Below are 16870 nucleotides of genomic sequence, written 5' to 3'. Positions count from 1 at the left end.
ACTTAATTCCATGCCCCTTCCACTTTTGCAGCAAATAGTTGTGCTTCAAAGGGCAGTGGTGGGACTGAGCTCTTGCTGGGAAATAAATGTAGTTAGAATACTCAGTGGCCGCTCTTCAGCTTTATTACTGCTTTGAAAATAAAAAGCACCAATGCAAAGGAATTCAACCAAGACGCTTCTGCTGGTCATTTAAAAAATGAATTGCTGGTATTTATTTATTTATTTATTTATAGTTTTTATATACCGGGAGTTCCTGTATACAATACATATCACTCCGGTTCACAATTAACAGAAGAACTACTGCCGGGGGGCAGTTTACATGGAACAAATCTTGGAACAAGTAAGAACAGTTGATCTAAATAAATAGGAAAAAAACAAAACTAAGCTCACTTGGTATGTTGGAAGGATACAGGCAATTAGCTAATTAGCAGACCAGAAGAGAATTGTATGTGAAAGTGAGGTTAATAGTGGATCAAAACAATCACCAAGGCCTGAAAATGTAGAATTCTATCTTTGTTTTTCTTTCTAGTCTGGTCTTGGTATTAAATGAGCTGAGATAAGACTGGTGAAGGCCAGTGCTTACTTAGCCTGGCAGTACCAGTATCCCTTACAGGCCATAGCTTAATGAACTACAACTGGCCATTGTCAGCGTTATGAGTGTAAGTGGGAATACCTAACACTTCCAGACCCTGGTTTAACAGTACCTTTAACCATGAAATAGAACAGTCAGTACTTCAAACAAATATCTAAATCTTTGCTTATTCAGCTATTACATGGTAATTGCTGGACCACAATATCAAATATTACTTTAATTATACTAATTTTAACATCATATCAACCTATTGCATTGTAATAACAACTACAGAAAAAGAAAGTTAGAAAAAGAAAACAAAAAGCAGACCTTAGAAATACATATTATCATAATACCACTTATTACAAAAATAATCCTCTAAATGCCTCATTGTAAAAAGGGTTCCAATTGAAAAGACCATAAGCAAACCAGGTCAACCTATCTGCAATGATGTTTTTGATACTATGTATCCACCAAGGAATTCAAATCATCTAATTTCACTCTCTTATATTGCAAACAGTTACACAAACACTAACAACTGTTGCAATGTAAACTAGTGCTTGTCTTTCAAAAAATCCACTTTCTTTATTTGACTCCAAACTGTTGAAACCGATAACTGTTGTCCTCAGGATCCAGACGTTGTGGCCTCTGCCCAGACCCAGACCCGATGCCACGACCTGACCTGGAGGCAGAAGCGAGATTTTCACGCATGGGCGCACATCCACTTAAAATTGCGTGCACATGTACACGCGGTCAGGCTATTTTATAACATGCGCACTTATACGTGTGCATGTTATAAAATGGCCATATCCCTGGGGGCGGGCCGCGTGTGTGTCCCTGCGCGCCTGTTTAAAAGTTACCGTCCCTGCTTACAGCTATCTGAAACAGCAAGTACACAGTAACGTAATAATAAGGCAGTGTTTCCCAAACAGTGTGCCGTGGCACGCACTGGTGCGCCTTCAGACCTAATCAGGTGTGCAACGGAAAAGTCACCCCTGCCTGATTCTCAGATCCAGACCAGCACTTGGGCTCTGCTCTCAACACCTCCAGACACCAGCAATGGTTCTTAGCATGTAGAAGCTCCTTTCTTGGAACATGTATAGTCTCCTATGCCTCCCCGTCCTAGCTACAGCATGAGCCCTGGAGCATGGAAATGAATAAGCACCATGCAGAGTATGGATAACAGAGACCCTCTTTGTTGGGCATACATATCGTCCCCCTTCTGAGCTTCCTCCTTTGAGTCCTTCCAGCCTCGGTCTTACCCCTGGGTTAATGAGACAGTCAGAACATGCACTGAGCACTAGATGTGACTTATTCTGAGTGTTGGGAGCAGAAGTGTGGAGGAGCTCTGGCAGCCACGGGTGGCAACCAAGGAAACTAACTGAGCTGACTGCCTGTGCCACACGGACTTCTCCTTTCTCTTGCACTTGTATGTAGAGAGAACTGGTCCTTGGTGATGAGATCATGTGTGTCCTGGCAGCTCCCCTCTTTCCTCTTTATTTTAAAATTTCAAAGAGAGCCTGGCAGGTCTGTCAGTGCTTCCCTAGCCCCTCTTCTGGCCATATGAATCCTCTCCATGTCTGCGTTGCCTGCTCCATGGAGGTTGGTGTGCCGCTCAAAATGTTTGTTAATTTAGGTTTGTCTTGGGCCCCAAAAGGTTGGGAAATACTGTAATATAGTAAATGACAGCAGATAAAGACCAATTGGCCCATCCAGTTTGCCCACCTTTTCTGATCTACGCAGCAGTAGAAAGCCCGACTGCTTATAGAATATTGCTCCTTATAAGTCAGTTTTTGTCGTCTTCCTCTGGGTTGTTCCCATCCTGGGTAGATAAGCATACAAGATCCCTTACGTAATCCAACAGCCCAGCCTTCCACCCCCTCCAGGAACTACCACCAAGTTTTGTAACCAGAAAATCATTTTGTAACTCACATCCCACACTGGGCCAAGTTGTTCTGCATTTTTTTTTGTTTGTTTGGTTGTTTTTTTTTTTACAAGCACTGGCATCTTAAACTGAACGACAGCCCAGAATCTTAGCAATACTGAGCCACCGGATAATCTGGTCACTATAAAAAGGCACATGGCCCTTGTTTGCCCACACAGCACCACTAGATGTCAGCCTTGGATCATTTTAATGAAGAAAGTTAATAACAACGGCATACCGCAAAGTGTTTTTGTAATTTTAAAAGACTGTCTTACGCACCTGCATCCACTCTTTCCGTAGAATATTTAGAAAGTGCCGTGTGGCATTTGAGAACCATCTACCGTGACACGCAGAATGTTTAATGCTATTCGTTAAACAAGGAGCTGGGAATGCATAGGATTTCCTGTAAAATCCCGTCCAGCGGCAGAGGTGGCAGGGGACCCCTTTGCTGGTATTCAAATGAGCCATTAACAATATAGTCTCCAGTACAGGCAAAGGAAGGGAGGGGGGAGGGTTGAGTGGATGGGATGGAGAATGGGGAAGGTTCGGGGGTGGCAAAGGCAGCAGATGGAAGAGAAGAATAGGTGGGAGGGTAGGAGGAAGCAGCATGGGTGAGGGAGGAGCAAGGAGAAGGAATGGTGAGTAGGAGAGGTAAAGAAGGATGAAGGCACAGCACTCTCCCAGCTGACTCACTGAGGATCAAGACTGTGCAGTTCTGAACAGCTAGAGAGGTGTAGGCAGATGCCATGAAATGGCAGAAAGCTTTATGTAACTAACTGCTGCCCTGAGAAGGCTGTGCATATATTGGGGTTGATTTTAAAAGCAGCGCGGGGCGCGCAGCCATGTGTGCATTGCTTTTATAACATGCGCGCACTGGCGCGCGCACGTACTGGGGTTTACGCACGTGGCTGGGTCTTTTGTAAAAGGCGCGCGGCGCGTGCAAGGCCCGGCTATGCGTGTAAACCCCGAAATGTACGCGTGTAGCCCATTTAAAATTTACCTGATTATGAACAATCTCTAATAGCCCGCGTTGTCTGCTGGGTACTTTTAGCACAATTTGCAAAGGCTGGAGGAGGAGACAGACCAGGGTTGCTGACTGCCAGTAAAAATGGATAAAACTGAACCTGCCCGAAAAGTCTGTAATTTTTTTCAATTCTGCTGAATGCTGGATTTTTTTTTTTCAGCTCTGGAAACGTGGCGCATTTTACATTTGGAAAGACCACAAGGCCACGGCTGGGGCCACGTGTCTGTTCTGGCTCCCTTGGGCTGCCATCAGTGCGTGGGAGCCAGAAGCGATGTGTGGTCAAGCTGTGGCCTGCGCTTTTCAATTTGAGAAAGGGGCTGCGCTATCATCCTGTGGTCGGAGAGAAAGAGCCGGCCTGGAACAGCCAGGCTAGGATTTAAATCATATTTTATTCTAAGTAAATCCCTGCCACCCACCCCTGCACAGACGTGCCGATGTGCCCACGCATGCGCTCTGAGCTGACCAAGGCGGCCCAGCCTGCCCCAATGTGGAGGAAAGCTATGGGAGCCTCACAGTTTGCGAGAGTAAATAGCAAAGACAGCTGTGGCTGGGCTCGTGCCTTCTTGTCCTGGCAACTATTAAACAGTGAAATGGCAAACAGTAAGCCTTTGTGTACCATTTAAGTGTTCAATATTTTGTATCCCTACTGCAAGCCAGCCAGCCCAATCAACCAGCTACCTAGTCCTGCCAGCCCTGGCCAGCCAGCATGCCAGGCAGGCAGCAATGACAGACCACAGCCAGCAAACGTCCAGTCCCTGCTGCCATAATGGCTAAAGACAGAAATTAGTAAACAGATACACAATGGGTGCTCCAGAGAAGAGAGGACCTTTTAGGAGAAAAGATGTCAGGATGGGTTTCTGTGATTAGGCAAAAGCAGTATAAGAGGGTAAGGAATAGAGGCAGGGCCGGCAGGACATATTAGGCAGACTAGGACACCAAAATGCAGCAGGGTGCCGTAGGTCGATGGCGCCATATTTGAAAAGGGAAGGAGCCGTGCTGTGTGACGTGGAGGTAGGTGAGATCGCTGATAGTGCCATTCAGGGGATTGGGGAGAGAGAGAGAGAGAGATCACTGCCTAGGGCAACTGGACATCCTTGCCCCAGCACTGAATAGAGGACACAACAAACAGCTGCATATCTTTAGCTGGATATAAACCATTTTCTGCAAGGACATGGCTCTCGGGCTAACAGGTGTGTGCTAGAGTGCACAATAAAATCAAGCCCACTGTCTGTAGCTGGAGCCATCTTGCCCTACACACATGGAGTATTTATAGTCCCCCATAATATTCCTTTAAACAAATAACAGTATCGGACTTTTTACCCTCTCTCTCCTTGTCCCTGTACATCAAAACCCATTTGCTTAGGGTATCCACAACTCTTTAAAATTAAAGCAAGCTTGCACTTTTTAAAAACTGTAGGAACTGTGAAAACATAACACATTTGCTATTTTAGTGGCCCTCTGCTTGCAAGCAGTCTGCCTGGCTGGGTCCCCCCATGACACCTGCACATGTGCACACCATGGCTTTGATAGGACATGGAACGTTTTCAGTCTGAGTATATATCTTTAAGAAGAGATGAGCGATAGACCCTTCTTGGGGTGCCCATGCCTTCCTCCTCACCAATCATTTGGAGGTCTGCTCTACAAACTTGTAATCGTTTTGCATGGTCCCGTGGCTCCCTGTTGCAAGCAAGGATTGCAAATAGGAGGAGCCTCTTCCGCCCCTCCCCCTGCTCCTGGTTTCCAGCTGGCTGGGGGGGGGGGGGGGCGCAGAGATGGATTTGAAAAGGGGGCACCCATAGGTAACCTCCCAGTGAGATCACTGAAGGTTCGAGGGACCCAAGTCTTCCAGCCAAGATCTGCCCCTCATCTCAGCTGGCCCCGGCCCCGCAGCAGCAGCAGCAACTCTTTCCAGCAAATTCAGGTCCTGGGACAGACATGCAGACGGGCCCCCTACTCTCGTACGGGTTTCCTGTCCCCGTGTTGACTTTACAGAAAGGAGTGGCTGTTGCTGCTGAGGGCCAGGACCTGGGCCGGTCGGCTGAAAAAGTGGCACTGCGAGAAGGGACAAGTCTGCATAGCAGCAGGAAAATTTGGCCTCGGCCCGGAGACAGTTGCCTGGGCCTAAATCCGGTCGTAGGTTGTGATTAGGGGGGCAGAAGGAGGCTCTTAGAAGAAAATAAACAAATCTTCCGGTGCACAGCAGATTCTGATGGGAGAATGAGAGTGTTAGAAAGAGCAAGCCGAGGTCCAAAAGGGCTAAAGGATGGTAAGATGATGAGGGGAGGAGGGAAGAGGCAAAGGTAAAAAACAGTAAGAGAAGAGAAGTGAGGAAAAGGGGGAGTAAAAAACTGAAGGACTGAGGAAAAAGGTTGGGGAGGTTAAGAGGGAAGGAGGAGGAAGAACGAGGGGAGAGATGGATGGACTGGGAGAAAGGAGAGCTACAGTACATAGAGAAAAGCGAATGTAATGAAGATGACAGTGAAGTGCTCCAGTCATTACTGAAAATAGGGGAGCATGCATGGTGGGGGCCCTATGTAATAAGCTGCGCAAAACCTGCAGCGGGGTCTTGCACAGGGGATTACGCGCGTATTTAGCAAAAGACGAATGCACATACCCGCGTGATAACCCGCGGCAGGTTTTGCGAGAGTGCATGCAAATGGTATGTAAAGGAAGTAATTATCTATTCACGGGCTCTATAGGGAGCAGCACTAGCAGGGAGATTGGTTAGTGAGGGGTTTTTTGTTGGTTTTTTTTTAAGTGGGTGTTTTAGTACTTGGGCCAGGGCAGGAGTTAAGTAAAAGTGCCCGGACACACAACCACACTATTGCCAGCAGTGGAGTGAAAGGGGCAGTAGGAGCTGAAACAATGTATTTTTTAATAATGTGGGGCCGATATAATCAACAGTAAGTTAGAAATACCCCTCCCAAATCTGCAATGTCTTTTTCCATTGCGTGGTTTTCCCATGGCTTTCTGCATTGGAGCTTTTATGCAGGTATTTAAGTATATAAGAACATAAGAACATAAGACTTGCCATGCTGGGTCAGACCAAGGGTCCATCAAGCCCAGCATCCTGTTTCCAGGAGTGGCCAAGCCAAATCACAAGTACCTGGCAGGATTCCAAGGGGTAGAGAGATTCCAAGCTATTTATCCCAAGAGTAAGCAGGGGATTTCTGCAACTCTACCTCAAAAATGGTTTATGGACTTTTCCTTCAGGAACTTGTCCAAACCTTTTTTAAATCCAGCTACACTAATAGCTTTCACCACATCTGCTGGCAACGAATTCCAGAGCTTAATTATGCGTTGAGTAAAAAATATGTTCTCATATTAGTTTTAAATGTATTACCCAGTAACTTCATTGTGTGTCTCCTGGTCTTTGTACTTTTTAAACAGTAAACAATTGAATTGATTAACATTTATCTGTTCCATTCCACTCATTATTTTATAGACCTCTATCATATCAACTGAGGGAAGCCTCAGTTGTCTCTTCTCCAAGCTGAAGAGTCCTAACCTCTTTAGCTTTTCTTCATAGGGGAATTGTTCCATCCCCTTTATCATCTTGGTCACCCTTCTCTGTACCTTTTCTAATTCTGCTATCTCTTTCTTACGATATGATGACCAGAGCTGAACACAGATCTCAAGATGAGATCACACCATGGAGTGACACAGAGGCATTATGATAGTCTCTGTTTTATTCTCCATTCCTTTCCTGATAATCCCTAGCATTCTATTTGCTTTCTTGATTGCTGCTGCACACTGAGTAGAATATTTCAATGTATTTTCAATGATAACAAATAGATCTTTTTCCTAAGTGGTGACTCCTAATGTGGAACCTTGCATTATGTAGCTATAATTTGGGTTACTCTTCCCTTAGTGCATCACTTTGCACTTGTCCACATTAAATTTCATTTGCCATTTGCAATGTCCTCTTGCAATTTCTCACAATCCTCTTGTGATTTAACAACTTTGAATAATTTTGTGTCATCTGTGTTGCGCTCGGGGATGGACCCTTGTCCTGGGACAGTGAAGGAACACCTCCTGAAACGGAATAGGAGGTAACTGCCCCCAGGAGGCGGAGCACTGGAGGAGAGAGAGGCTGTGAAGACCTTCATCACTGAAAGCCCAAGGTCCCCCGGGAGGAGCCCTAGGGACCCAGGCCCCGGGCTCCTTGGACTCAGGTGGGCCTCGCAGGGTCTCCTGAGAGAATGGAAGTCCGGCGTGCCCACGGACACAGGGAGAGCACGATCGGGTTCGAAGTTGGAGGCTGGTTGGAACAAGGAGAACCAGAACTGAGTTGATGATGACAAGGCGAGGAACAGAGCCAGAATCTGGAGACAAGATCAGGCAGGCAAAGTTCAAGATCCAGAGGTCAGTCCGATGAGTGGTCAGTAAAGCAGGGGTCAGGTACCAGAGGTCAGATGATGTCAAAAGGCAGGCTGAGGTCTTGAGGCAGGCAGCAGGCAGACAGGCAGGTCAGGAACATGCGGAGGTCTTGAGGCAGGCTGCAGGCAGGTCAGGCACAAGCTGAGGTCTTTGAGGCAGGTGGCAGGCAGACAGGCAGGTCAGAAACAAGCTGAGGTCTTGAGGCAGGTGGCAGGCAGGTCAGGAGTAAGCTGAGGTCTTTGAGGCAGGCGGCAGGCAGGTCAGGAACAAGCTGAGGTCAGTACCAGAAAGACAGTCCGAGGGTACTACTTGGGTAGACAGACAGTTGAACACAGGAACAAGCAGGATGCAGGAACAAGTCAGGAACAGAACTGGAACAGAAGGATCCTGGAACGAGACTAGGAACAGGCAAGAGTAGGAACAAATGCAGAGGAAATCTTAGAACAAACTGACCCGATTGCCAAGGCAAGGAAGCATAGACAGGAACTTCCTTATATTGAGGGATCAATCAGGTCTTGCTGCGGAGCTAAGACCTGCCCTTGGCCCTACATGAGTCCGGGCAGTCCGCGTATGCGCGCATAGGGGCGTGGCTAACATGGCAGAGGATGCTGAGCCTTGGCGTGAGGCCTGGTGTGTAGTGGAAGGCCCGGCAACCGCTGCCGCGGGATGCCAGGGACTGGCAACTACCGCGAGGGAGGTCATCCCGGGACCCACTGTGGAACCATGAAGGTGAGCAGGCCTCTGCGCGGGACGGCCACGGGCAGGGTGCGTAACATATACCCCCTTCTAGGCCTCCCCCTATGCGGCTGTGGTTTCTCAGGGTACATTCTATTGAAGGTCCTCAGGAGATCCTTATAAAGGATGTTTTGGGAGGGTTCCCATGAATTCTCCTTGGCCCCATAGCCCTCCCAGGCTAAGAGGTATTCCCACTTGCCTCGGCGTCGCTGGACGTTGAGGACCTCTCTTACCTGGAGAGTAGTGTCAGGTTCTGCAGAGATACGCGGAGCAAGAGGGTCTTTGCGTGAGGGCCAGGAGAGGACCAATGGCTTCAACAGGGACACGTGAAACGTGTTGTGGATACCCAATGAACAAGGTAGCTGGAGTTGATATGAGACAGCTCCCACTCTTCGGACCACAGGAAATTGTCCTATGTATTTCGGAGCCAGACGGTGAGAGGGAAGTCTCAGTCAAAAGTGTCAAGCACTCAGCCACACTTTCTGGCCAGGTCGAAAGAGTGGAGTGGGTCGTCTATGAAGATCAGAAGTGCACTTGGTGCATTCAGCAGCTTGTGAAAATTGCTTCTTTACCCAGGTCCAAACTTGGTGAATGGTTTGAGCCATGGATTAAGCTGCTGGAGATAGAACCGTCAGAGGAACAGGAAGAGGCAGTCGGGACTGTCATCCGAAGACTACTGCAAATGGGGATATGTTGGTGGCTGCTGCGACATGAGTGTTGTGCGACAGCTCAGCCCAGGGAAGAAGATCCGACCAATTATTTTGCTGATCCTTTACATAGGAGCATAGGAATGTCTTCAAGATCCTATTGGTCCTTTCGGCCTGCCCACTGGCCTGGCGATGGTAGTCCGACGTATAACTCAGGGAAATATCGAACTTTTGACACAAGGAACGCCAATACTTGGCGGCAAACTGTGGTCCCCGATCGGACACAGTCTCCTTGTGGAGTCCGTGGAGGCAAAAGATATACTTCAGGAAGAGCTTTGCCAGTTCTGGGGCTGAAGGAATGCCCGGCAAAGGGATAAAGTGACCCATTTTCGATAAACAGTTGATGGCGACCCAAATCACCATGTTATTCTGGGAAGTAAGTAGATCAGTAATAAAGTCTGTCGAAATACTGGACCATGGCTCGGTAGATGCTGGGAGAGGCTGAAGCAAGCCCCAAGGCTTCCCTGTTGGGAGTTTTTGCTGGGCGCAAGTGGGACATGATTCCACGTAGTTTCGCAAATCTTGCACCAGGTTTCTGGCACAACCAGGGTGGCCTGCCAGTTTGGCGTCGTGGGCCCACTTTAAGACGTGCTCACGTAGCTGGTGAGGAACGACGGTCTTCCCAACAGGGAATGTGGTAGTTGCAGCAAGGGAAATAAAGCAGGGTCAATAATGAAGCTAGGAACTTCCGGGATGTCATCAGGCTCGAATGATCTGGACAGCGCATCAGCGCGCAGGTTCTTTGAACCAGGACGAAAGCAAAGGTTAAAGTCAAACCTCTCGAAGAATAAGGCCCACCGGGCCTGACAGGGGTTCAAAGGTTGAGCCTCTTTGAGATGTTCAAGGTTCTTGTGGTCAGTGGAGATGGTAAACTTGTGTTGCGACCCTTCCAACCAGGGACGCCATTCTTGAAGCAATAGTTTGACGGTTCTGCTGGAGATGGAACCATCAGAGGAACAGGAAGAGGCAGTAGGGGCTGCCGTCTGAAGACTACTGCAAATGGGGATATGTCGGTGGCTGCTGCGACATGAGTGTTGTGCGAAAGTTCAGCCCAGGGAAGAAGATCCGACCACCAATGGTGGTCCTCACCGTGGGGGAAAACTTATGAGAGTAAAATGAACAGGGGATTAGCTTGCCCTTGGGAGAGTGTTGACTCAGAACGGCTCTGGCGCCGATTGCTGAGGTGTCGACCTCCACAACAAATGGACGTTTGGAATCCGGATGAAAGAGACAGGGACCGGAGCTGAAGGCTTCTTTAATCCTCTGGAAGGCAGCAATTGCTTTAGGCATCCAAACTCGGGTGTGGACCCCTTTCCGCATCATAGCAGTGAGTGGGGCAACTATGGAGGAATAATTCGCAATGAAGCTTCGGTAATAATTGGTGAAGCCTAGAAAGCGTTGCAATGCCTGAAGGCCTACTGGCTGGGGCCAGTCGCAGATTCCCTGAATTTTTTCCGGGTCCATTGAGAATCCACGATCAGAGATGATGTATCCCAGAAAGGGTAAGCGATTACGCTCAAACAGACATTTTTCCAGTTTTGTATACAAATGATTCTCTCTCAGACGTTGGAGGACGATGTGGACGTGTTCTCAGTGGGATTCTATGTCCTTAGAGAAGATCAGAATGTCGTCGAGGTATATGACTATGAAATTGTACAGGAGTTCTCGGAAGATTTCATTCATGAGGTGTTGAAAGACGGCTGGAGCTTTACATAGCCCAAAAGGCATTACCATGTATTTGTAGTGGCTGTCTCTGGTATTAAATGCCGTCTTCCAAATGTCATCAGGTTGGATACGTACCAAATTGTACGCACCTCTCAGGTCCAGCTTGGAAAAGATTTGTGCCCCTTCGAGGTGATCGAACAGTTCGCTAATGAGGGGTAGTGGGTATCGATCCTTACGAGTTATCACATTGAGACCCCTGTAATCAATACAGGGACGTAGTCCACTGTCCTTTTTCTTCTCAAAGAAGAACCCCACTTCTGCTGTGGAACCATGAAGGTGAGCAGGCCCGTGAGCAGGATGACCGTGGTCGGGGCACGGAACAATCTGCAAATTTGATCACCTCACTTGTTGTTCCCGTTTCCAGGTCATTTAAGAACATAAGAACATAAGAAATTGCCATGCTGGGTCAGACCAAGGGTCCATCAAGCCCAGCATCCTGTTTCCAACAGAAGCCAAACCAGGCCACAAGAACCTGGCAATTACCCAAACACTAAGAAGATCCCATGCTACTGATGCAATTAATAGCAGTGTCTATTCCCTAAGTAAACTTGATTAATAGCCGTTAATGGACTTCTCCTCCAAGAACTTATCCAAACCTTTTTTGAACACAGCTACACTAACTGGTTTTGTACCAGCTGCTCCAAGAAGTAGTCATTTATTTCATCTAGGAACTTTACTTCTCTGGCATGTCCTGATGTAACATTCTCCCAGCCAGTCCTGTGGTAATTGAAATCACCCATTACTACTGTGCTGCTGATTTTCAGCCCGATCCAGTAAAGTCCGTGGGAGAGCGGACTAACGCCCGCTCTCCCGGCGCGCGCACCGGCCCCTCGCCGGTGCGAGCGATCCAGTATTTAAATTAGGCGACGCGGTGCAAACGAGGAAAAGGAGGCGCTAGGGACACTAGCGCGTCCCTAGCGCCTCCTTTTGGCCTGGAGCGGCGGCTGTCAGCGGGTTTGACAGCCGACGCTCAATTTTGCCGGCGTCGGTTCTCGAGCCCGCTGACAGCCACGGGCTCGGAAACCGGACGCCGGCAAAATTGAGCGTCCGGTTTTCGGCCCGACAGCCGCGGGCCGAATTCAAAATTTTATTTTATTTTTTTTTACTTTTTTTTACTTTTGGGGACCTCCGACTTAATATCGCTATGATATTAAGTCGGAGGGTGCACAGAAAAGCAGTTTTTACTGCTTTTCTGTGCACTTCCCTGGCGCCGGAAGAAATTAGCGCCGACCTTTGGGCGGCGCTAATTTCTTAGAGTAAAATGTGCGGCTTGGCTGCACATTTTACTTACTGGATTGCTCGGGAATACCTAATAGGGCCCTCAACATGCATTTGCATGTTGAGGGCGCTATTAGGTGCCGCGGGTGGGCCGCGTGTTTTCCTCCCCTTACTGAATAAAAGGTAAGGGAAAACACGCGTCCAGAGCAGGGTGACAGTGCGCTCCGACGGAGCACACTTTACTGGATCGACCTGTTTGTTAGCTTCCCTAATTTATTTTAGCATTTCATTGTCTGTTAGTTCATTCTGGCCCGGTGAATGGTAATACTTCCCCATTACTATTTTATTCCCTTTTTCACTTTGAATTTTTATCCATAAAGATTCAACATTGCATTTTGTTTCCTGTAGAACTTTGATCCTGTTTGACTCAATGCTCTCTTTAATATATTAGTGCCACCCCTCCACCAATTTGATCCATCCATCATTTCGATATAATTTGTACCCTGGTATCTCTGAGACGCCATTTATATCTACCTCTTCATCCAGTGCTATATATTCTAACTCTCCCATCTTATTTTTTTAGACTTCTAGCATTTGTATACAGACATTTCAAAGTATATTTCTTGTTTGTATGAAGAAGCTGCTCATATGCTGACAGGGGCAATTTGAAATCTTTCTGCACTTTACTTAAAGGCACCTGGTCCCCTTTGGCATTTATTGCAACCTCTCTATCGGAATGCCCTATTTTCCCTGTTCTCTTAGTATCCTTCAAAGATACATTATTCCAAACCATGCGTTTCTGAGCGACTGTTGGCCTTCCCCCATCATCTAGTTTAAAAACTGCACTATCTCCTTTTTAAAGGATAGTGCCAGAAGCCTGGTTCCATTCTGGTTAAGGTGAAGCCCATCCTTTTGGAACAGCCCCCCCCCCCCCCTTCCCCAAAATGAAGCCCAGTTCCAATCAAATCTAAAACCCTCTTCCCTGCACCAGCTTCTCATCTATGCTAAAAAAAAATATGCGCAGAAAATTTGTCCCGATTTCAACCCGGATCTTATTATGTCAGCCAGTCCAGTGGTGGCCGCATTCAGCCTTCTCTTCAGGGTAAATTATTATTTATCATTATTGATTCATTTGATTTATAAATTGTTGTTCCAGAACCTACACAGAGCAAGACATATTATAATATAGCTATAGCTATATTATAGCTAGTGGTAGGGCTGTATCCCACCATAAAAGGATACATCACCTGCCCCCCAAGCCAAATAGCATGGTTCGTTTCAGTGGACAGTGCCAGTTCTTGCATACATTTGAGTCATTTTCAATAATTATGTATTATTAAATTAATTCACGCCCCCTCTAGCTGAGCCAGAGCCTCTCCCGCACACGTGAACGCGCTCGCCGCTGCCCCGCCTTTACTCTCTCTCCAGCCGTGCCAGTATGAGTGACGTCAGCGCCAGGCTCCCACAGGCACGGGAGGACACAGATCCCGAAGAATGCGGGGCGGACCCAGGAAGAAACGGCATGGGTGGACCAATCGGAGAGGAGGAAAGGCCGGGAAGGAAGAAAAAGCGCCGAATTTGAATCGCTAGAAGGCAAACGGGTTTGGAAGATAGGGTGGGAGTTGTGTGTTCGCGCGCGGGCTGTTGTTGGTAAGTATAGTAACGGCTTGGGCGGGCGCGCGGCGGTCTGACCCCCTCACACATTCTCCCGGCACCGGTACCTGATTTGGGGCGGGAGTTTTCCCATAACGTATCTTAGCCCCTTGAGATGGACCTTGCTGTCAGGCCGCAGGATACTCCTGCGGTGTTCTGATTTTGGCAGGGAAAATCTTCCCGGCGGGGCCTTGCGCAGTCTGAATGAGTGTGTGAGGATAGCGGAACTGCTTTTGCGGTGGAGAGGAAGATGTACGAGGGGGACCCGATAAATAAGCACACGTTTTGTCTGCTAATAAATCAATCTTCTTTATTGACTTGCTCTCCTGTGTGTGTGTGGGTGTACACCCGCTCAGGCCGATGCAATGCAGTGTTCTCGGCCTGAGCGCATTTTACTGGCTCTTGGACTCGCGTTTTGGACGGGTGTCCAAAACCCCTCATGCAATAAGGGGATTAGCGCGTCCAAACAAGCCTGCAGCGCTGTTACACCCGTTGCAAAAAAAAAAAAGTGCGCGGATTTGCAAAACTTTACAGAAAAGCAGAAAATACTGCTTTTCTATAGTTCCTCTGACTTAATATTGTGGCTATACTAACAGGACGATTCAGTCGGAGCGCACTGTTAACCCGTTCCATGCGCTAGCTTTACCCCTTATACGCGCTGCCAAACTCCCCCCCCCCCCCCCCCCCGAAAGTAATAGCGCCGGCAACATGCAAATGCATGTTGATGGCCCTATTAGTTATTCCTGCTTGATTCAGTATGTAAAATGTGCAGCCAAGCCACTTTTGGGACCTCCGATATTAAGTCGGAGGTCCCAAAAGTAAAAAATAATTAAAAATAAAAAAGAAATTTAAAATCAGCCTGTGGGTTAAAAACCGGACACTCAATTTTGCCAGTGTCCAGTTTTCGAACTCGTGGCTGTCAGCGGGTTTGAGAACTGATGCCGGCAAAATTGAGCGTTGGCTGTCAAACTCGCTGACAGCCGCCGCTCCTGTCAAAAAAGAGGCGCTAGGGACGCACTAGTGTCCCTAGTGCCTCTTTTTACTGTGAGCCCTAATTTGAATATTTTTTTTTACTGAATCGTGCGCACAGGAGAGTGGCCTGTGCTCTCCCACGACTTTTACTGTATCGGCCTGTAAGTTGGAGGAACCTATAAAAGGAAAATGGAAAAAAAATTGTTGCCAGTTAAGAAAATGGATATTCAATTAACCAGCATCCGTTTTCCTAACCTGTAGTTGTACACAGGTTAGGAAAACGGATGCTAATAAAATCAAACATTTTCCTAACTCTGACGGCCACTTTGGGGCTGATAGCAATATGCAATAAGGGGATTAGCACCTCTACAACACGCGTCCAATGCGGAGTGAAACTAATAGTGCTCATTCACATGCAAATGCATGTGAATGAGACTATTATCTATTCACTCCCTATGCAAAAAAAAAAAAAAAGTGGGTCTAGGATGCAGATTTTAGCGACTGCCTGGAGCAGGCGTTAATTGCTGAGTGCTACTAAAACTAGTACAGAAAAGCAGAAAAAACTGCTTGTCTGTACTGCCTCCTACTTAATATCCTTGGGATAGCTGAGCCAGAGCCTTATTGCCCATTGGTCCCTTTCACTGACATGTGACAGTAAAGGGACTAATCCGTAATAAGTGAAGGAGTGAATAAATTAATATTGTGCCCGACACTTTAATATTGATTTTATACACTCCTGGTACCGGTAATCAGGTTGGGAGAATGGACGCTGAATTTATCAGCATCCATTTTCCTAACCCCTGCATGTGCGCTGGTTAGGAAAACGGGACGCTGATAAATTCAGCATCCATTTTCTTAACCGGCGGACAGCCTCTTCAACAGCACAAGCCCTAATTTGTGTAAATCTTTTTTTATTAAGGAAAATCAGCAAAGTAGAAATACAAACAGATCTGCGACATCATAATTGTACAATAGAGACTATAGTGGAAGCTTCAGGATGTCCACGTCAATAGATCTGAATCAGTGAAATAACGTCCCAGAAAAGAATAGAGAGAAAAGGGAAAGAAGAAAGATAGAGAGAAAAAAGATGCAGGAAGTAAGACGATAAGAGAAAAAAAGGGAGGGAGGGGGAAAAGTCACCTGAATGATTACCAAGGTCATGTCTCATATATTAAGCATTAAGTATTATAAGGAAGCAAGATAGGCGTCGAGCAGTTTCCACACTTGTGACCAAGTAGTGAATCTGTTAGATTTGATTGCCATAGCCTTTTCAAATTTACAATGTAGACAGAGTTCCACCATAAGTGCTCTGAGAGTATATCACTGCGTTTCCAGTTAGACATAATGTTATGTTGGGCAACAGTTAGTAAAAAGTCTAATAATTTCCGATGGGGCTTAGGGAGATTAAAAAATGTACATGCTCCCTTGAGAATAACAATGGAATAAGTAATGGGTTGTTTAATCGCCAAAATGTACATATTTTCTCCTCACGTTTCCGTCTTCACCCCCCCCTGCCCCCCCCTTTGTCTCGACCACCCCCTCCCCTCCCTCCCCTATTTATTTAGTTATTGATCTGTTACTATGTTCTAGGTTACACAATGTTCCTTGTAAAGGCTTTGCCTATATATATCCTTGTTTTAAGTTATCTGTAAACCGGCACGATGTGCAAACGGTTGCCGGTATATAAAATTAAATAAATAAAAATAAAAAAAATAAAATGTCAGATATTACAGATCAAACTTGCTGCCAAAAATGCAGATATTTATGAGCAGGAAAATAACATGTTGGAGTATAGCTTTGGCGGAAGAGCATGAGATTCAGTTAAGCCTGCTCTGTGAAGTTTCCATGGAGTCCATAGCGCTCTATGGAGAATAAAAAAGGATGTCTGTGTTAAACTGGAAGAGAGTGAAATGCGCGCAGGAGCGTTCCATACATAAACCCAAGCTTCTGTGGATGGTGTT

The 16870-nt window shown here is 46.9% G+C and overlaps 1 protein-coding gene across 1 annotated transcript in view; it reads left to right on the top strand.

Moving 5' to 3' along the window:
* Positions 1-13800: 13800 nt before the first annotated feature.
* The window catches only part of PIMREG (PICALM interacting mitotic regulator), a 70151-nt gene continuing 67081 nt past the window's right edge, over positions 13801-16870 (top strand). Inside the window, exon 1 of the mRNA XM_029612824.1 lies at positions 13801-13934. The gene's annotated coding sequence lies outside the window, so the exon portion shown is untranslated. The remainder of the gene's footprint in view (positions 13935-16870) is intronic.

This window comes from Rhinatrema bivittatum, chromosome 8 (genome assembly GCF_901001135.1).
Source record: "Rhinatrema bivittatum chromosome 8, aRhiBiv1.1, whole genome shotgun sequence".
In the NCBI taxonomy this organism is placed as follows: domain Eukaryota; kingdom Metazoa; phylum Chordata; class Amphibia; order Gymnophiona; family Rhinatrematidae; genus Rhinatrema; species Rhinatrema bivittatum.
The sequence above is the reverse complement of the archived record's forward strand: the minus strand, read 5'-3'. Positions and strand labels throughout refer to the sequence as shown.